Below are 22,386 nucleotides of genomic sequence, written 5' to 3'. Positions count from 1 at the left end.
CTTCCACTTGTTACAATTTGTGTTGTGTCTTTTAATTTTTGAATCTTGTTAAGTTTTGTCTTAGTCATGTTATTCCATATATGTCATTACTTCTAGTAGTACTTTTATTGTTTTGATTGTTTCTTGCTTTGGTGTCATATATTTTTTTTCTGAATTGATGTTGATCCTTTGAGCATTTTCTTTTTAGCATTGAGTTCATACTTGTATTCTAGACCTATACAAGTTCCAATACATCATTTTCTATTATGTCTTTGCTAGTTCATCATCCTGTTTTTTTATTCCTATTAGGATTCCTCTGTTTCTGAAAAAAGTGCTTACTGTTTTTCCTTATTGCAATTGATTTACGTACTGTAAAATTCTGAAATTCTGGATTTGAGATATTGAAAGTGTTAGAAAAGAATAGAAAAAAGAATCATTCAAAAATATGAAGTACACAAAAAATGATAAATAAAATAAAAAAAGTGTACATTCCTGCCGAAAAAAATACGGTAATCTGGCAGTGATTTTAAAAAATTTATTTCTCTCAATTGGCTTACTGTTTTTAATTGATTCCAGTGCCATTTTTGAGTTAACATCTTGAAGTTTCTGTGGTATAAATTTCATAATCCAGTTCACTCTACAACGTTCCAGTTAAATCAGTGAATATCAAACACAGTTTGCATTAAAAAAAAATTTCCAGTAGCTAAATTTTTTTTGTTTTCTTCATCTACTCTAGTGCTTTTCCTTAGGTATTCTTTTGTGTGCCTACTTTTCTCATTGAGTTCTTTATTTTCTTGTTTTCCTTTTGCAATTACCTTTCCTTGCTTATACCTTTTCTTGTTTGTCTTTATTGTTTCATTGGTTTTGTGGTGGTTTGCTCTTAAGATTGGTGTGCTTGCTTTGACATATTTCATTTGAGGCTTCCAAGGCCTCAAGATCAGATTGGTGCAAGAACATTATTTCTTTGAGAGTGATATCTTTTCAGCCTTAAATTCACTTCGGCAGTTTCAATTGGAAAGCTCACTGTTTTTGCTAATTTTTAACTTGTTTGCTGTTTTGTGTGTTTGCTGTTTTTTAATTACAAATGGCTGGATCTTCAAGTGATGCATCCTCCAAGCAGAATTCTCCTTCCAAAGCTTCAATTCTTGGTGAATTACATGAAGCTCAAAGAACAATTAGAAGGTTGGAAGAGAAATTGCAAAAGATGGAGGTCAAACAAACTAGACCATCTCCTTCTATCCATGATGGACATCATTCTCATAGACCATCTTCAAGAGCTTCTTCAAATGATGTTGGCCGTGAAGATGAGCATAGGAGAAGGAGACCTCCACCCCAAGTCCATGGACAAAGACATCATCACCAAGGGGAAAGAATTCACTACGGCAATGGCTTCTACCATGATGCAAAGTCCAAGCTTCCTTCGGTCAAACTACCTTGTTTTAATGGTTCTAGTGATCCAAATGTGTATTTAGATTGGGAGGCTAAGTGTGAACAAATTTTTGAGATCCATGAGATCCAAGATGAGCATAAGCTCAAGCTAGCCACCCTAGAGTTTAGTGATTATGCCATGAAATGGTGGCATGGGATTGTAAAGGACATTATCTATCACAAGGGTCCTCCCGTGGACTCTTGGAACTCTTTAAAGGATCATATGCGCGCTAGGTTTGTGCCCCCACATTTTAGGAAAGACCTCATGTTGAGACTCCAACGGTTTCAACAAGGCACGCTAAATGTGGATGAATATTATAAGGAGCTTGAGACGCTTGTGCTTAAAATTGAATTAGAAGAAAGTGAAGAAGCCATGGTTGCTAGGTTTGTGAGTGGTCTTAGGAAGGATATCCAAGACATTGTTGAGTTACAAGAGTATTCATCATTGGGCTCTTTAGTTCATCTTGCAATGAAGGTGGAAGCCCAACTTGCTAAGAAAAACTCTTTTAAAAATGCTTCCAATAATGGATACTACTCCAAGTCTTGGAGAAACAAAACTTCTTTTTCAAAACATCCTTCCAAAGATTCTTCTTTCAAACCCAAGGAATCTAAGCCATCAACATCTAGACCTAAGTCTCCCACTAGAACATCTAACACTAAATGCTTTAAATGTATGGGTTATGGTCATATTGCTGCAAATTGTCCTTCAAAACGAAGTATGTACATGCATGAGGGCATTGTAGTTAGTGAGCATGATTCGGATTCTTCAAAGCATTCATTGCATTCTCATGCATCTAGTGAGGAAGAGAGTGAATGTCCACTTGAAGGGGACTTGTTAGTTGTGAGAAGACTTCTTGGACAAGTTTCACAACCTTTTGATGAAAGTCAAAGGGAAAATATTTTCCATACAAGATGTCTTATTCAAAACAACATTTGTTCCTTGATAGTGGATGGGGGTAGTTGTGCAAATGTGGCTAGTACAAGAGTAGTAGATAAGCTTGGATTGCCTACTATCTCTCATACAAAGCCCTACAAATTACAATGGCTTAGTGAAGTAGGAGAAATAATTGTTAATAAACAAGTCCTCATCCATTTCTCCATTGGAAAATACAAAGATGAGGTATTATGTGATGTTGTGCCCATGGAAGCCACTCATGTTCTTTTGGGAAGGCCTTGGCAATTTGATAGAAAAGTTTTACATGATGGCTTTACCAACAAATTATCTTTTGAATTCCATGGTCACAAGGTTACTTTAAAATCTCTCTCTCCAAGAGAAGTCCATGAGGACCAAGTTATCATGAAGAAAAAGAGGGAGAGTGAAAAAGATAAAAAAGATAAAAAAGATAAGAGTTCTAAGCCTACACTCCTTGTGTCTAGGCGTGACATTGAAAGGGAAATAGTGGCTCATCATCCTCTTTTTTTAGCCATCCCTAGAACTCTTAGCATAGAAACACTTGTTGATAGTCCTCATTGCTTGGAAAATTTGGTAGAAGAGTTCAAAGATGTGTTTCAAGATCCTCCAAATGGCCTTCCACCTTTGAGAGGGATTGAGCACCAAATTGATTTGATACCGGGCTCTTCTTTACCAAATCGTCCCGCATATAGGACCAATCCAAGTGAAACCAAGGAAATTCGCCAACAAGTTGAGGCTTTGATTGAAAAAGGGTGGGTGCAAGATAGCATGAGTCCTTGTGCTATGCCTATCATCTTAGTGCCAAAAAAGGATGGCACATGGCGAATGTGTTCGGATTGTAGGGCCATAAATAACATAACCATTAAGTATAGGCATCCCATACCTAGATTAGATGATTTGTTGGATGAATTACATGGTTCAAAAATCTTTTCAAAGATTGATCTTAAAAGCGGCTACAATCAAATCCGTATCAAACCGGGTGATGAATGGAAGACGGCTTTTAAGACCAACTTTGGTTTATATGAGTGGTTAGTTATGCCTTTTGGTTTAACTAATGCACCAAGTACCTTCATGCGCCTCATGCATCATGTTCTTAGACCTTTCATTGGTAAGTTTGTTGTGGTTTACTTTGATGACATTCTCATTTATAGCTTATCTTTGAATGACCATAAATTGCATGTTAGGCAAGTTTTGGAAACCCTTAGGAAGGAACATTTGTATGCTAACCTTGCTAAATGTATGTTTGCTCTTGATCATATAGAATTCCTAGGGTTTGTTGTGAGTTGTAAAGGGGTCCATGTGGACAAAACCAAGGTGGTGGCCATTCAAAAGTGGCCTACAACGAAATCTTTGAATGAGGTCCGAAGTTTTCATGGGCTTGCTTCTTTCTATAGAAGATTTGTCCCAAACTTTGGTACCATTGCCGCACCACTCAATGACATAGTGAAAAAGGATGTGGTCTTTCATTGGGGAGAAGCACAACAAAATGCTTTTGATACTTTGAAAGAAAAATTGACTAATGCTCCCATCTTGGCCCTTCCTAATTTCACTAAGACATTTGAGATTGAGTGTGATGCTTCAAGCATAGGTATTGGGGCTGTTCTCCTTCAAGAGGGCCACCCCATAGCCTATTTTAGTGAGAAATTGAAGGGAAGTCATCTCAACTATTCCACCTATGATAAGGAATTATATGCACTTGTTAGGGCTTTGTTTACTTGGCAACACTATCTTTTTCCCAAAGAGTTTGTGATACATAGTGATCATGAATCTCTTAAATATTTGAAAAGCCAAAACAAACTTAACAAGAGGCATGCTAAGTGGGTGGAATTCATTGAGCAATTTCCTTATGTGATCAAACACAAGCAAGGCAAAATAAATATTGTGGCGGATGCTCTTTCTAGAAGATACACCTTGCTAAATCTTTTAACCTCTCAATATCTTGGTTTTGATCACATTAAGGAACTTTATCATGATGACCTTGATTTTTCTCTCCTCTATCAAGAGTGTCTTAAGGGAGGACACAAAGATTTTTTTATTCAAGATGGCTTTCTTTTTAAAGGAAAACGTCTTTGTGTTCCCCAATGCTCTATTAGATTATCTCTTGTTAGAGAAGCTCATGAGGGGGGCTTAATGGGACATTTTGGGGTTGCTAAAACTTTGGATGTGTTGCATGAACATTTCTTTTGGCCTCATATGCATAAACATGTTCATAGTTTGTGTGATAAATGCATAGCTTGCCGCAAAGCTAAATCTAAAATGCATCCCCATGGTCTTTATACTCCTCTTCCTATCCCTTCAATGCCTTGGGTAGATATATCTATGGATTTCATCTTAGGCTTACCCAAGACATCAAAGGGAAAGGACTCCATTTTTGTGGTAGTGGATCGTTTTTCAAAAATGGCTCACTTTATTCCTTGCCACAAAGTGGATGATGCATGCCACATTGCAAACCTCTTCTTCCAAGAAGTGGTTCGCTTGCATGGGATTCCTAGGTCTATAGTGTCCGATAGAGATCCTAAGTTCTTGAGTCACTTTTGGAAGACCTTGTGGGGCAAGCTTGGAACTAAGCTTTTATTTTCTACCACTTGCCACCCACAAACCGATGGTCAAACCGAGGTGGTAAATAGAACTTTGGGACAACTATTGAGATGCTTTATTTCGGGGAATCCTAGAGTGTGGGAGAATTTACTACCCCATGTTGAGTTTGCATATAACCGAGTAGTAAATTCTACCACCTCCCATTCTCCTTTTGAGGTGGTCTATGGGTTTAATCCCCTAACACCTCTTGATCTTCTTCCTATTCCCCTTCTTGACGATGTCTTGTGCAAAGATGGGGATGAAAAGGCTTCTTTTGTGAAAACTTTGCATAAAGACATCAAGAAGAGAATTGAGAAGAAGGTTGGCAAGTATGCTGAACTTGCCAATAAGAGGAGAAAAGCATTGTTGTTTGATGAGGGCGATTGGGTTTGGCTTCACTTGAGGAAGGATCGTTTTCCTACTCAAAGGAAGTCCAAACTAATGCCTCGAGGGGATGGACCTTTCCAAGTCCTCAAGAGGATTAATGACAATGCTTATGAGTTAGATATGCCTGATACATTCTTAGGTAGTCATACTTTTAATGTCAGCGATCTAACTCCTTTTTCTGTAGGTCTCCAGAATTCGTGGTCGAATTCTCTCCAACTCGGGGAGTATGATGGAGATCAAGCCCAAGAGAACATGGAGGCCACTCATCAAGCTCAAGAAGAGGTGGAGGCACAAATGGAGGATGCCCATGGAGGTCAAAGTCCACCTCAAAGGATTACAAGAAGCATGTTCAAAGCCTTGGGAGCAAGAGGACATTTATTTTCTCTTTTTGTAGTGTCTTTAGTTGAAGGTGCTTAGAGGGAAACCTTAGAAACCTCTTTTGTTATAGCATCTTTTAGGTTTTAAATAGGACCTTTAGGGGGGTGTATTAGTAGATAGGTGTAGGTGTAGTTTTTGGGAGGTGTCATAGTAGAAAAAGGTCACACCTCCCATGTGACTTGTTTTTGGTGGGAATTTCAAATGAGTTTATTTGAAATTTCCCACCTATTTTTCAGCACCTTAGGCTATAAATAGAGGTGCTTCCTTTGTAAAATTCAGATTTGAATTTTATCTAAAGAAACTATACTCAAAATTGGAGTGAGCATTTGGAGAGCTTTGAGCTTCTTCTCTAGTCTTATCTTGAAGGACCATGGTTTCCTCAAGTGGCGGCTTCCACACTCATCTAGGAGCATCCATTCTTCTAGTGGCGTGATCATCCAACCATTCCTCCATCTTCATGAGCATTCTCTTCTCCTTCCTTTCTTCTTCTTCAATTTGTTCTTATTGCCTTGAGTTTTGAGTTGTTTTTTGTTTCGGTTCCTTTAATTTTCCAGCACCTATTTTCTGTTTAGTTTTTAAATTCTGTTCGGTTCTTTTGTTTTGAAGTTCAATTCTGTTCGGTTTGTTCTTTTCCTTCTCCTTTGTTGATTCAATTTGACAATATTTGGTTCATCCAAATGAGTTTGGGATTTGGTACTTGTTTTGGTGAGTTCTTGATCTTAGAACTATGATCCAACTTCTAAGAAAGTGCCTCTACATTTTCCAGCTCAAGGTGATTCCTCAAAGTGTCAAGAATCTTGTTCTATGTGGCTATTGGAATCACATCACTATGTGTAAGACAAACTCAAAGAGTAAGAATGAAAGACAAGCAAGAAAATAAAGAACTCAATGAGAAAGTAGGCACACAAAAGAATACTTAAGGAAAAGCACTAGAGTAGATGAAGAAAACAAAAAAAATTAGCTACTGGAAATTTTTTTTTTTTAAAATGCAAACTGTGCTTGATATTCACCGATTTAACTGGAATGATGTAGAGCGAACTGGATTATGAAATTTAAACCACAGAAACTTCAAGATGTTAAATAAAAAATGGCACTGGAATCAATTAAAAACAGTAAGCCAATTGAGAGAAATAAATTTTTCAAAATTGCTGCCAGATTACCGTTTTTTTTTCGGCAGAAATGTACACTTTTTTTATTTTATTTATCATTTTTTGTGTACTTCGTATTTTTTAATGATTCTTTTTTCTATTCTTTTCTAACACTTTGAATATTTCAAATCCAGAATTTCAGAATTTTCCAGTAAGTAAATCAATTGCAATAAGGAAAAACAGTAAGCACTTTTTTCAGAAACAGAGGAATCCTAATAGGAATAAAAAACAGGATGATGAACTAGCAAAGACATAATAGAAAATGATGTATTGGAACTTGTATAGGTCTAGAATACAAGTATGAACTCAATTCTAAAAAGAAAATGCACAAAGGATCAACATCAATTCAGAAAATTATATGACACCAAAGCAAGAAACAATCAAAGCAATAAAAGTACTACCAGAAGTAATGACAAATATGGAATAACATGACTAAGACAAAACTTGACATGATTACAAAATTAAAAGACACATCACAAATTTTAACAACAAGTGAAAGGAAGCTTAAGGTAAACTCTAGGAAGGATAATGCCATTCCAAAAGAGCAACCATACTCATAAGAATTATGAGTGCCATAAACCTTTTCACAAGCACTTGGTGTAAAAGAAAAACAGCAAGAATACTCAATTAAAATTCTAAAACAGAAACTTAAATTGCAAGAAATTAAAAGAGTTCTTGAAATAAAGTGCACACAACTCAACAATTAAACAAGAATGAACCTAAGACTCATGATACCACATGATGTGATTCCACTAGCCATATAGAGAAATGTTCTTGACCTTCTTAGGAATCACCTTGAGTTGGACATTATAGAGACACTTTTCTTAGAGTTGGATCATTGTTCTAAGACAAGAACTCACCAAAAACTAGTACCAAATCCCAAACTCATTTGGATGAACCAATTGTAGTCAAATTGAACCGAACAAATGAGCAAAAAAAGCAAAGGAACAAGATGAATGGACAGAAATATAAAACTGCCGAACCAAAAACTCATAAAAGCAGCAAGAACATCTAACCAAAACTCAAGAACACAAGCTAACACAAACAATAGAAAGAGGAGAAAGGAAGGAGAGAAGAAATGCTCATAAAGATGGAACGAGGATGGATGATCTCGCCACTAGAAGTGTGGAATGCTCCTAGATGAGAGTGATGCCGCCACTTGAGGACTCCATTGATCCATCAAGATAAGACTAGAGAAGAAGGCTCAAAGCTCTCCAAAGTTCACTCAAAATTTGAGTAAAGTTTTCTTAGATTAATTCAAATATGAATTTTACAAAGGAAGCACCTCTATTTATAGCCTAAGGTGCTGAAAAATAGGTGGGAAATTTCAAATAAACTCATTTGAAATTCCCACCAAAAACAAGTCACATGGGAGGTGTGACCTTTTTCTACTATGACACCTCCCAAAAACTATACCTACACCACTCTCCTAAGTCACATGGACAATGTGACTTTATTTTACATTTTCACACACCTTTATTTAATAACCACACCTCCTAAAACTATACAAGAGTATTTCAAAGCTTGGCCTTGCCCCTCATGGGATGGACTTGGGCTCTTTGGGCTTTGGCCTTCTTGGGCTTGGGCTTGGGCTTTGGGCTTGGGCCTCATCTTTATTTTATGTCTTCTTTTAATTTTAAGAAGACTAGAAGGAAGAACTTCAAATGTGAGGGTGGATGTCCTCTTCCTCCATTAATAAAAGCCTCCTTTATTTGATTCTCATCAAATTCAGAGCATAAAATCTTCATGCATATCCACTCATAACTGCCATATCAATCCATTTATTCTGCCATAAATCTGTGTGAATACTTGCTACCCACATTGGCCATTCTCTTTCTGTTCTCACCATTTGAAACCAAGAAAAGAATTCAGGTTCAACCATGGCTTCTTCTTCCAAGAAACAGAAAAATAAGGGGAAGCAAACCACCTTTCAAGGTGTGTTAGAAGGATGGTTCGCTGGAAATGAAGAAGGCATTAATGCCTACATTCATGAGACAAGCAGGAAGCAGATCAACATACCCAAAGTGCTGGATTTCAACTGGCTGAAATCTGAAAAATTGGTAGAAACAAGGGCTGTGTTGAAGCACCAGAAACTGAAAAAGATGCTGGAATTAACGGGTAATGTTTATCCTGACTTGGTTAAGGTGTTTTATACTAACCTCACATTGGACGGGAAGAATGTTGTCTCTTATGTAAAAGGGACCAAGATGAAGATCACAAGTGAGGTGTGGAATTCTGTGGCTGGAATAAAATATGCTGGATTGAAAGTAGGAAAGGGAAACACCAGTGCAATCCAAGAATTCAACAAGCTGCAATATTATAAGAGTTGCATGAGGAATCCTACAGAGAGTATAAACAGGTTCCATGCAGGGCATTTGAACCTCACTCCACGTCTAGTTGCATACATCATAGCATGGCAACTGATTCCAAGAGGGACAAACCATGCTGTCTTACATGAAGAGGATCTCATTCTCCTATATTGCATCATGAACCAGATTAAGGTAAACTGGGTGTTCATTGTCAATGAACACATGCTCAAGTCAAAAAGGTTGGCTGATTACCGATTTCCCTATGCTATTCTTGTTTCCAAATTAATTGATTACTTTGGTGTTGATGTTACATGATCCTGCCTGTTGACCAGAATGCTGGAAACTGCCTCGTCAAAGGATCGACGTGTGCACCGCTTCACACCTCCATTCCTCTTCGAGATCCACCTCAAGAACCTGCAAAGAAACAGAGCGGCGCCGCTGCGGCCGATCGCACTCCAACGCCCAAGTCAGTGACCGAATCACCAAATACTAAGAGAACAAGAACCGTGCAAATCCTCTCTCACAGTCAGCTCTATAACTCGCAAGCTTAAAGAGTATAATCTGAACGTGCGTACCTTAGAAAGTTCGTTGAAAACTCTTATATACCTGGTTACTTTCTCTCTCCTGGCAGTTACAGATTTGGACACGTGGCTCGTATCTAACTGTACACGTGCCATCATCTGGAGCCTCCTTGACTTGGACGCTGCTTCTACTCTTGTTTCACCAAGTTAACCATGCGTGGTACTACCCAGTACATAGCCAACTTGGGAGTGCGATCTCTACTGGAACTGGCGAGTTAGGGAGCCTTCATACACCTTCCCTGTGGTCTCGCCGGCCGCCTTCATAATCTGCTTCTCCTCCTTTCTTCGGCGATGTGCTTTCTCTGGCGATCTCCAACCGCTTGGTCGCCTGAGTTTACATCTGGCGACTTCATCTTTAACCCGGTGATCGCCTATTCTGGTATGCTGGAGATCGGAACACGCCAACTTAATAACTGGCGACTTCACGAGCCCCCCGACTTCCTTCCCTTCTGCCAACCTGGCGCCTTGCCAACACGCCTACACCGTAGCAGGATGCCACGTCATCACTCCCGACTACCAGTGGAATAAAATATGCTGGATTGAAAGTAGGAAAGGGAAACACCAGTGGAATCCAAGAATTCAACAAGCTGCAATATTATAAGAGTTGCATGAGGAATCCTACAGAGAGTATAAATAGGTTCCATGCAGGGCATTTGAACCTCACTCCACGTCTAGTTGCATACATCATAGCATGGCAACTGATTCCAAGAGGGACAAACCATGCTGTCTTACATGAAGAGGATCTCATTCTCCTATATTGCATCATGAACCAGATTAAGGTAAACTGGGTGTTCATTGTCAATGAACACATGCTCAAGTCAAAAAGGATGGCTGATTACCGATTTCCCTATGCTATTCTTGTTTCCAAATTAATTGATTACTTTGGTGTTGATGTTACAAATGAGAGAAATGACCCTATCAAAGCTGTAAGTGAGATTGATACTTCAACTCTCACCAAAATGGGTTTTCACAAAATTGAAGACAAGTGGGTGGTTCTCAAGGAGAAGGACCCTCAAGCTGTTCCTATGGATGATGACTCATCTGCTACCCAATCTGAACATGAGGAAGTTGCTGCAAATGCCATAGTTGCCTATCAAGGTCCAGAATACCGTGGAGAACCAATGTCTATGTTTGAGAGGCAAGTGTTGTATCGTCTTGATGTAATGTCTGCAGAACAAAGGGCACACTTGGAGACTACTCATGCAAGGTTTCAACACCTTGATGATCAGATTGAAGGGGTTCAGGCACAACTTGCAGAGCTTTACTACAAGGATCAGTAGTTTTCTGCTTTTAATGCTTTCTTTATCAGTTTTCAAGTTTCTGTAATGCTGAACAATTTGGTTTTCTTTTTCTGAACTATTATGATTATGGTTTCTGCTTTATATCCCTTTATTCCCCATGCTTATATACTGTTTGATGAATCCAAAGGGGGAGAAAAATAGCTCACCATGCTAGGTGAAGCTAGCTGAAACAGGGAGTTAATTCTGCACCTTTAAACCAATTCCGCATGTTATGCAATGTTGCTGTTTTTTTCTGGTTTAAAATCTGGTGCAGTGCAGGTGCTTAAAGTAACAAAGCTATGAGGTTAGCTATGGGGATTTGTCTCCATCAAACAGGGGGAGATTGTTGAAGATGGTTGCTGCCCCTTCAAGATTGTGTTTGATGAAGACTTATATGTACATTTCATTTGTATTTTGCTTTGCTTTAAGTGTGTCTTAGGTAGTGCTTAGAGGTTGTCTAAGAGTGGGCTTTTTGCTGAGTAACTCACCTCATAACCACTGACCATGTGATAAGAACAAGCATAAGTTTTCTTAAACTGTTTTTCACATGTTTTACAAAAAACACGTTTACTGCATAAAAATAAATCTGTTCTTTTCTAAATAAACAGATTCATTTTTACACTGATGCATTGGCTAAGTCTTGTAAAAATTAGATTTTGTGCATCAGGTATTTTGACTAAGTTTTCTTCTTTTTAAAACGACTGAGTTTCAAACAGTTAAACTTTTTCTGTTTTCGTTTTGAAAAATAAATCTGTTCATCTGTAAATGAATAGATTCTTTTTGTCTCTGCTGCCATGTCAAGCTTAAACGTTTTTCAGTTTTATCTCAGCACCAGAATGGTTGACTAAGTCTCCTCACTTAACAAATTCTCTAACTGCTTTTGAAAATAAATTTGTTCATTTTATTTTCAATCTGTTCATTTTATAACAGCTTTAACTGTTTTTCAAAAATCTGTTATAAGTTGGGTTTCTATAAAATGCAAATTTGTTTCTGAGATTAATATCAATTTCATACATTTGCAAAAACAAGTTTTGACAGCAGAGAGTTAAGTGTTTACAAAGGATTAGCATTTGTTCTTCAAAGATTCAAAAATCACAAAGTGCTTGTTCTTGGTTTGGTTCCAAAAGCTTGGTGTGAGGTGCTGCTACTGTTCTAGCAATCTTGCCTACTGGTTTAAGGCAGATCTTTGTATCCTCAATCAGGTGTAGTCGTTTCACTTCTCATTTCTTGTAATAGTTTGGTTGAACACTCTTCTTGATAGGTTTTCTTGGAGAGTGTGTGTGTGTGAGCTGAAATAGGTTTTTTCAGCAAGAGTACCTAAGTTCTTGTAGGTTTCAAGAACAGTGGGAATTGTACTTGGTTGTACTGTGTTTTAGTGATTTCCACCTGGTTTTGGTGAAGACTGGATGTAGCTCAGTTGAGTGAACCAGTATAACTGCTTGTGTTCATTCTCTCTCACTCTCTGCAATTTCGTTTCTGCATAATTGATAAAACAGCAAAGAAATAAATCTGTTCAATTGAAAATAAATCTGTTCTTTTTGGGCACTGTGCATACTGTTCTTAATTTCTGAAAAAGTTGTTTGAATCTGATAAGAACATATATAATCTGCTAAAAGCCACTGGAACAGATTGACTGTGATAGGTTGCTCAAGAAATTGTCAAAGCTATTAATTGAACCTTAAACAATTGCTTAAAGTTGAAGCTCGCTGTTCTGTGATTCATTGTTCTTAATTTCTGGAAAATTGCTTGACATCAAGAAGAACACTCATAGTTTGTTAAAAGCCACTGGAACAGGTTGTTTGGAAAGGTTACTCAATTAATTGGCATGCTATCAATTGAACCTTAATCACTTGCTTGAAATTGAAGTTTGCTGTTTTGTGTTTCACTGTTTTACATTCCAATATCAGTGTGTGAGCATCTGAAAAACATATTTGCAGATCTTGTGATTAACCTTGATGTATAAACGCTTTTCAAACAAAAAAACATTGCCAAAATAAATCTGTTCATTTACACATAAATCGATTTATTTTCTGTAAATTGTGTTAAACTCTGTTTCTGCGAGAAGCTTTTAAAAGGTCAATTCACCCCCCCTCTTGAACTTTGACACTATTAAACCCAACAGTTTATACCAGCAAATCAATAACAACTGAATTTAAACGAGTTTAAGGGAAGAAAGAGGTACACAAACAGTTTATACTGGTTCACTCTTAAACCAAGAGCTACATTCAGTCCCCAGAAGCCACTGGGCAATCCACTAAGCAATCAAATATAGATTACACACAAATCCACCAAAGAAGTGACCTTGAACCCTTCAAGAAACACACTTCCTTTGGCATAGCACACACCAAGAATGTTGATCTTGACAACCTCAAGAGCACACAACACTCCTTGGCTTGCAACACCAGAAAATACAAAAGTATTTAGAACGAATTACACTTGTTTACACAACAAACTGAAATCAATACAGATGTAATCCTATTCCACTCCCTCTCGAGAAAACCAAAGCTGAAAAGTGAATGCTCAAATATGTTTTTCTTGTTTCTTATAAAACATAAACAAACTATTTATAGCTTTCAAAGATTGGTCAAAACATTTAATACAGGAGCGTATTCAGTTGAAAAACAGTTAAAGCACACTTGATCCGATCGGTCATCGGTAGTCAATGACGTCAACAGCAGAGAACCACGTGGACCACTCGCAGGGTGACACGTGGACCAGGTGACAGAGAGATCAGGGAGGCGATCGCCAAGAGCGGTGATCAGGGTGTCAGTAACCAAGTGACCATCGACAGATCAGGCGGCAGAGAGGTCAGGGGACAGATCACCCAGAACGGTGATCGGTGGTCAGTAGCCAAGTGGCCACCAACAGACCAGTTCCCAGACTAACGCCTGGGGGCAAAACGCGAGAAGCAATAGAGCATTGATCAGTCATCGGTGTGCATGGTCATCGGGGTTTCGTGTTACACGCAGTTAAGCTGGGACTGAGGTTCCCAGTGAGAGCATTACACATGGACCTCGCATGAGCACATCTCAGGGAATCGCGCACGAGAGTGGCCCGAGGGAGCTAGTAAACCGATCAGTGATTGGTGACTCCCTCAACCCATTACGTACGTGAAGGGTAAGCCGTCTACGCAGAGAGCAACGCTTGGTGAGTGTGCCTAGACCAGCCACACCTGGCGTTCTCCTGAGAGTATGCGATTTACCCAGATGGAAGAAATATGCTAAGTAACTCCGCAAGGGAATAACTTAGTATATAAAGAGAAGCGCTAGAGCCCTTCAAGTAGTGACACGTGTAGGGTCAGATGTGAGTCGCATGCCTCCACGTGTCATCATCTGAGAAGGGCGCGACCCAGATAAAGGTGCACTCCGTACCGCTAAAGGTACAGACAAGCGCAGCCAAGCGCAGAGACGCGCGGACACGCACAGACACCCACACTCTACTGATTCTGGAGGTACATTGTCTCAGAAAAGCATAACAGGGTTCTGACACATGCCAGAGGGGCATAACAGAATTCTGTTAGGCCCAGACACAGAGAGAGGCATAAAATAGAATCAGAGAGAGATTGAGGAGATATACGAGAAAAAAGAGAGCAAGAGTTTTTCACACACACTCCTAGTTTTTCTCATTTGGTGGTTTTGTGGTCTAACTTGATCGTCGGAGTGCAAACGGCCGCTAGAGGCGCCGTCTGTGTGTTTTGCAGGTCACGTTTGGAGATCCAAGAGAAGGTTCTGAGGGTGATTTCGCAGAGAACACAGTCGCGTAGACGGGACAGAGAGTGCTACAAAGCGATTCCTCCACGTTCGAGTTGTCGGCAGGATCAACACTCAACTAACAAAACTGAATTCTGTTAGAATTTTCAAACAAACAATCGATTGTTTTGGTTTGACAGCAAGTCAACCAACCAAAATAGTTTTCAACCTTTTCAAAAACACCTAAGAGTAAAACAATCGGTTGTTTCGACCAAACAACAGGTTGTTTTTCACTTAGTTTGAAAAACACTTTAATCTTAAAAGATTTAAAACACTTTAGCTTTATTCAACAAAGAGTGGATTACACAGATAAACTACCAATCAAACACTTGGATTTGGATTCTTCAAAGTCTTTTATCATTCTTGATCAACATTTTCTTCATAGGTGATCCTGCCTGTTGACCGGGACGCAAGAACCTTTCCTCGTTAAACCTGGATCGACTTCTGCGCCGTGTTAGCCTCCGTCCTTCACCGTGATTCACCTCAAGAACCTGCAAAAGACAGAACGGCGCCGCTGCGGCCGATCACGCTCCAACGCCCAAGTCAGCGACTGAACCACCAAATACTAAGAGAAAACTCAAGAACTCTAAGGAACCGTGCAAAATTCTCTCTCAGGGTACTCAAGACCCGCAAGCGTAAAGAAGCAATCTAAACGTGCGTACCTCAGAAGTTCGTTAGAATCTCTTATATACCTGCGCACTTTCTCTCTCCTGATAGTTACACATCTGGACACGTGGCTCGCATCCGGCTGTACACGTGTGACCATCTGGAGCATCCTTGACTTGGGCGCCACTTCTTACTCTTCAGGCTTTTGGCTAAGTTACTTATGCATGACACAACTCAGTGCATAGCTGCCTTGGAGCGTGATCTCTTATGAGTGGCGAGTTCGGGTGCCTTCGTACACACCTTCCCTGTGGTCTCGCCGGCCGCCTTCATGATCTACTTTACTTGCTTCACCGTGTATGTTCAGGTAAGTTGTCTCCCGACCTCATCCTCTCGCTAGCTAGGAAATGACTATCTGACTTCATCTTCGGCGATGTCCTTGTTTCGGCGATCTCTAACCACTAGGTCGTCGAGGGTTCGCATCTGGCGACTTCATCTCAAACCCGGTGACTGCCGGTTTAGGTATGCTAGAGACCGGGGCACGCCAACTTAACAACTGGCGACCACACGAGCCCCCCGACTTCCTTTCCTTCTGCCAGCCATGGGCCCTGCTCAACACGCCTACATAATAGCTCGATGCCACGTCATCACTTCCGACTACCAGGACGGTACACAAGCCCCCCAGTCTTAAGCGAAGACTTGTCCAGCGAAAAGACTAAAGAAGTCATGTCACTACCGATCTACGTGGCGCTGGCGCAGAATTCCAAACGTTCGTACTTTCTGCTTTCCTGACGCTCCACCAAACACCTTTCCAATCGCTCGACACGTGGCTTCATTAACGGTCATCTTTAGCTTTCGTTTACGCTTCCAAAAATCGTTTGAAAAACCCTTAAACCCATTTCATTTCTACTGTTCCATCATCTCTTTGCCCTCTCAAACGCTCTGAGTCTCCTCTGCAAACCCACGACGCTCTTCAACTCTCTCAATCCCCAACTCCCTTCAGTGTTTGTCTGATCATCGAAAGGTACTCCTTTTATTTCCTCTGTTGATATTTGCTGCATTTTAACCGATTCGCATCATCCATTAACTGCCTGGTGCATACGTTCTGGGTTGGTTCTTCTGCTTCTCCCTTCTCGTAACTTAGGGCTTCTCATCCATCATAACGAACTTTCGTTCGTTCGTTTTTCATCCTTCTTTCACAATAGAGTCAGCCTCTGCAACCTTCGCTCATCTTTCCCTCCCTTTTTTCTTTGCAGTTTCCGCGATGGCTCGTTCAAAGATCACCGCGAATCCTCCTCCCTCGTCGCGAAACCCTCCATCTCAAGCTCATAACCCACCGCGAGCACCTGGTGCTCCCTCCTCCCAGGCTGAGAGGCCTGCAACCTCTCACCCCAACCTTGCTCAGGCAACTCCACCCATCGCCGGAGGTGCCTCCATCGCCTCTCCAGACTACAAGAAGCTATACCCATGGGCCACCTCAACTTTGCTGAAGGAGACCTTTTCAGTAAACTCTGCTCTGGCGGTGCTTCGATTGAAGAAAGGGGACGAGCCCAACCTTTCGTTCCACAAGGAGCACGATGACAAGCTGATGGTGCTGCCTTGCCCCCCCGACATGCCAGTCTGCGCAGATGACAAAGGGAACAACGGCGAGTTGTTCTGCTTTGTGTATACCACCCTCTTCGAGAAGGTGAAACTTAGGTTTCCCCTTACCCGTTTCGAACGGGAACTCTTAACCGAGCTCGACATCGCCGCCGCCCAGCTCCATCCCAACAGCTGGGCATTCGTGCGGGCGTTTCAAATTTTGTGCGCGCATTTGGGACTACCGGCCTCGGTAGATGTGTTCCTTTTCCTGTTCGAGGACAAGAACCCTGGAGATCGCCTTTGGGTGAGCCTGAACGGAATTGCTGGGAGGTTGATCCTTTCTATCTTCCAGCAATCTTACAAGGATTGGAAGGGAAAATTCGTCCAAGTGCGCCAAAGTGACCGGGACACTTCGCTGCTCGATGGCTTTCCCTTGTACTGGGTGAACAAGGGAAATAAGGACTCCAAGGGAAGCTTCAGAAAGCCAAGAAGCCCCGACAACATGGGCGAGCTGGACAAAGACCTATGCCTCTTCTGGAAGAGCGTGGCAGCCGCTAACATCACCTTTCTCACCTCTTCGATCATCTCCTTCGAGTTCTTCGAGGACCAACTCGAGGCTCGCATAGGTTAGTGCTTACCTCAACATTTAAGTTTTTGCCCTGTGCTGCATCTCTGTTATCTATTACTGGGCGTCTTGTCTGTTGCGCACTAGACTTGGTTTTTATTTCCTGCACCATTTGTTTGTCTCATTTGCACACTTACTGATATGATTTACCTTTGTCTTTGAGCTTACTTGTATACTTTTGTACTATGCAGATCTCATGCTGGGTAAAGGCAAATTAGCTGAATTGAGGGCGCTCGCCCGAGCCCACGGGTTGGTGTCGGGCTCCCAAACTGTGCCCAACTCAGTGGTGGAGATCGCCGCTGCTCAGGGCAGATCGCCCCCTCAAGGCCCGGCTCCCTCAGAAGCATTGCCCGCTCAACAGCGCAAGAAACTCATCTTGAGGAAGCCAAAGAGGAAAACTCCTCAGGTGGTCCTAGAAGATGAAGAAGAGGACGATGAGGCAACTGAGGATGGCCTCATCACCAAAAGGAGAAGGGTGGCACCTTCTTCACCACCTGCTCCACCTCCTCTTCCAACACCAACACCGCCTTCTCCCCCGGCTCCAACACCAACACCGCCTTCTCCCCCAGCTCCAACACCGCCAGTTCAAGCAGTACCTTTGGCGGCTGCATTTCCTGGGGTTGAGGCTACTGAGCCCAACTTCATGGAGAATCCTCCGAGCGCCTCCACGCCATTCGTATCTGCTGGAAAGGGTCCTCCTTCAACAGCCTCAATCGCCGAAGCTGCGCCAGGTGGGGATGAAGGCGCTCATAACTCGCCGATAATCATCACTGAATCCCCTACATCACCACCACGCCAAGAAGTCCAACCTTTACCAATCCAAGAGGGCGGCGGTGAGAGCCAGCACCAGGCTCCTTCAGCGCCTCCACCAACAGCGGCTGCAAGCCTTCCCCTCACGGTTAAAGGGATCTGGGGACCCTTCACAGCCAAACTCAGAATGATGGCAGAGGACCTCCCCTCCATCATATCAAAAGCTGTGGAGAGCTCCAGCAAAAAACTTCAGGACGACATCTCCGTGCTCCAAGAGGAGAATCGCCTAATAAGGATCGAGGCAGAGAAGTTGTCTTGCAACCTTATGATGGCGGAAATCGAGCACTCGCGGGTGGAGGACGCCATGAGCACTGAGCTGAGGGTGGCGCGTAAGGAGGCCACCGATCTACGCCAGAAGGTGCACTTCCTAGCTCAAGAGAAAATTGAGCTGGAGAGCAAACTAGTTCCCTACCGTATCAAGGTGGCTGACTTGGAGGCATCGATCAAAGCAGATGCAGCCAAGGTAGAGAGCCTTGAGAAGAGGTCAGTAGATCGGGAGGTCCTCTTAGGAAAAGTCGAGAAAGAGAGGGATGACACCGTGGCTAAGCTCGCCGAAGCCATAAAGGAGAATGAAAAGATCGCCGCAGAGCTGGCCCAGGCGCAGGAGGAAAACAAGAAGGTTGCTGAAGACCTCATTCAAGCTCGTGAGACAACTGAAGAACTAAAGAAATGAGCTGATGAGTTAGAACAGCAGACCAAGGGGCTCAAAAAGCAAACTGAAGAGCTCGAGCTGAGCTCCGCCCAAATCCTCGCTGCTGGGTTTGACGCCGCCCTGGAGCAATTTGCCTGCCAGTACCCTGATTTGGACCTCTCCGTGGTGTCACTAAAGAACGAAGTGGTGGATGGGAAGATCGTTCCTTCTGAAGATTAGCTGCTTCCCTCCATCACTTATTCCTCTGTTTTTCTCTTACACAACTTACTTGTAATAACTTTTCCTTTTTTGGTATATGTATTTTGAACTGATACCACTTTGTTATGAAGTTTTCTGCTTCTTCTTACAATCTCTCTGTTTGCATTGCTTTTCCTTGTAAAAAATCGCTTAAACGAAATTGACTTAGCAATTCTGCGAGCGCAACTGTTTACTAACTGCTTCAAACTATCAACTTTCGAACGATATCATTCTAATAACTTGTGAACTTTAAGGCAATGAACCTCAGCGCGAAACCACTTTCTAAATAGCGAGTTTCAACTCAACTGATAGTTTAAGGCATAGTTCACCTGATCTGCTCCATCGAAACGGGCCTTAACTCTTGCCATCGCTTGAATTTCTTCTGATCGCCAAAGAGTCTTGGCGATACCAGCTTCCCCTTGCCTTCATAACTTGGCCATTGTTCCCTCATCTGGGGGTAGAGGCGCCTTTCGGATCCTTCTCTACCTTCCCTGACTTTCAGAACAGTAAGCCGAAGAGCTAAGTGTTCTCTTCGAACCTACCTTAGCTATCCTTTAAACTTCTTCCACCCTCCACACCGTACCTGAACTCGTTCAAGACGAGAAGGACTTTATCTCGCCTGAACTCGCTCGACGGCGAGAAGGTCTTTAACTCGCCTGAACTCGCTCGACGGCGAGAAGGTCTTTAACTCGTCTGAACTCGCTCGACGGCGAGAAGGTCTTTAACTCGCCTGAACTCGCTCATCGGCGAGAAGGTCTTTAACTCGCCTGAACTCGCTCATCGGCGAGAAGGTCTTTAACTCGTGCCTCTACATTGCCCCAGGGGCTACATCTTCTCTCCCTTGGAAACACTGAGGACTTTTTACTGGTGCCTCTACATTGCCCCAGAGGCTACATCTTCTCTCCCCTGGAAGCACTGAGGACTTTTTACTGGTGCCTCTACATTGCCCCAGAGGCTACATCTTCTCTCCCCTGGAGGCACTGAGGACTTTTTACTCTTTCTCGCCTGCACTCGCTCGACGACGAGGAGGTCTTTATCTCTTTCTCGCCTCAGGACGCGCGAGTGCGTTGAGGTCTTTTAAACATTGTCGGTTCCCCCGATCGCCGAAAGACGATGAGGACTTTTAACTTCAACTGATGCCGCCAATCGCCGAAAAACGATGGGGACTTAGAAACTTTTTAGAAAGCATGCGACATAACTTCAAAACTCGCCTTAAATCACATTCGAGTGACAAGGTCTTTTTTTCAAAACTTTCGCAATAACAACAAGCATGCAATCTAAAACACTTTAAACTTCAAAAACTCTTCTTTATTGGGTGGCCTCATTAAAAACCCTTCTTAGGGAAAAAAGAGTGCCCCCTTCAAACTGTTTTAACAGAAAGCTTGCAAACTCATCGTGTTTGTTTTTACTTACAAAGCTTTTAACTGTAATATAACTTGAGGTGCGTGGCGTTCCAAGTGCGAGGAATCGCCCCTCCTTCCAACGTTTCTAAGCGGTAGGCGCCGTTCCCGAGCGCCTCGGTTATCCTGAACGGTCCCGACCACTTAGGCGACAACTTGTTCTCCATCTCGTACTGGTGGGCCTTCCTCATCACCAGGTCGCCTTCTTTAAACTGCCCTGGCATCACCTTCGAGTTATACCTTCGTTCAATCCTTCTTTTCACTGCCTCAGCCTTTACTCTCGCCTCCTCCCTGACCTCAACCAGCAAATCCAGATTCAGCCTTCTTTCCTCATTCGAGTCTTCCGCTACAAAGTTCTGGAATCTCGGCGAGCTCTCTTGGATTTCCACTGGAATCATTGCGTCACATCCATAGACCAGGCTAAACGGGGTCTCATGGGTTCCTGACTGCTCAGTGGTGTGGTACGCCCAAACTATACGAGGTACCTCCTCAGCCCACGATCCCTTGGCTTTCTCTAGCCTTCTCTTCAAACCTCTCAGCAATACCCGATTGGCTGACTCTACTTGGCCATTTGTCTGAGGGTGCTCGACGGATGCAAATACTTGTTGAATTCCCACCTCTTCGCACAGCTTCTTCAACAGGTGACTTGCAAACTGAGTCCCGTTATCTGACACCAGGCGCTTGGGCACACCAAACCGGCACACGATGTTCTTCCACACAAAGCTCTCGATCTTGTGTGCGGTGATCTGGGCCACTGGTTCCGCTTCAATCCACTTGGTGAAATATTCAATTGCCACCACCAAGTACTTCATCTGCCTGATCGCCAATGGGAAAGGTCCCAGAATGTCGATCCCCCATGTATGGAACGGCCAAGGGCTGTAAATCGACTTCAACTCCTCGGGAGGCGCTTTGTGCCAATCGGCGTGCTGCTGGCATTGCTTGCAACACTGTGCGTACTTCTTGCAGTCCTCCCTCATTGTTGGCCAGTAGTAACCTGCACGGAGGGTTCTTGCGGCCAGAGCTCGACCCCTGACGTGACTTCCGCAAATCCCTTCATGGAGCTCGGCCATGATTCTTGTACATTTCTCTCCGTGCACACATTCTAGGAGTGGGTGTGTGAACCCAAACCTATACAACTCGCCATCAATCATCGTGAACTTGCTGGAATTCTTCTTTATCTTCCTGGCCTCCGTCGGATCCAGTGGGAGAAGGCCATCCACCAGGCATCGCTTGTACTGTGTTACCCAGGTGTCTGGCTCATGGGTAGTGCAGACCTGTGCCACGTTTACCTTCTCATCCCGACACACCCTTATTCTCGGCGATCTCAAGGTCTCCTGAGTTAAAGACCTGTGACTCCTCGCCGCTTTCTCCGTCGATTTGCTTATCTGAAGAACCAGGTGATCTGCCACAAATGCTCTAGGCGTCTTCAGAGTTTCTTGGATCACCGTCCTCTGCCTACCCCCCTTGCCTGAACTGGCGAGCTTAGCTAGCAAGTCAGCTTGGGCATTCTACTCTCTGGGCACATGCACCACTTCAAAGGAGACAAAGGAACTCTTCAACTCCTGTACATACTCCAGGTAAGCCGCCATTTGTGGATCCTTGGCTTGGAACTCGCCTGTTACTTGTCCCGTGACCAACAGTGAGTCACTCTTAGCCACCAGCACCCTAGCTCCCATCTCCTTGGCCAGCAAGATTCCGGCGATCAGCGCCTCATACTCTGCTTGATTGTTGCTGGCTTTAAAGGAAAAC

This window comes from Phaseolus vulgaris, chromosome 4 (genome assembly GCF_000499845.2).
Source record: "Phaseolus vulgaris cultivar G19833 chromosome 4, P. vulgaris v2.0, whole genome shotgun sequence".
In the NCBI taxonomy this organism is placed as follows: domain Eukaryota; kingdom Viridiplantae; phylum Streptophyta; class Magnoliopsida; order Fabales; family Fabaceae; genus Phaseolus; species Phaseolus vulgaris.
The sequence above is the reverse complement of the archived record's forward strand: the minus strand, read 5'-3'. Positions refer to the sequence as shown.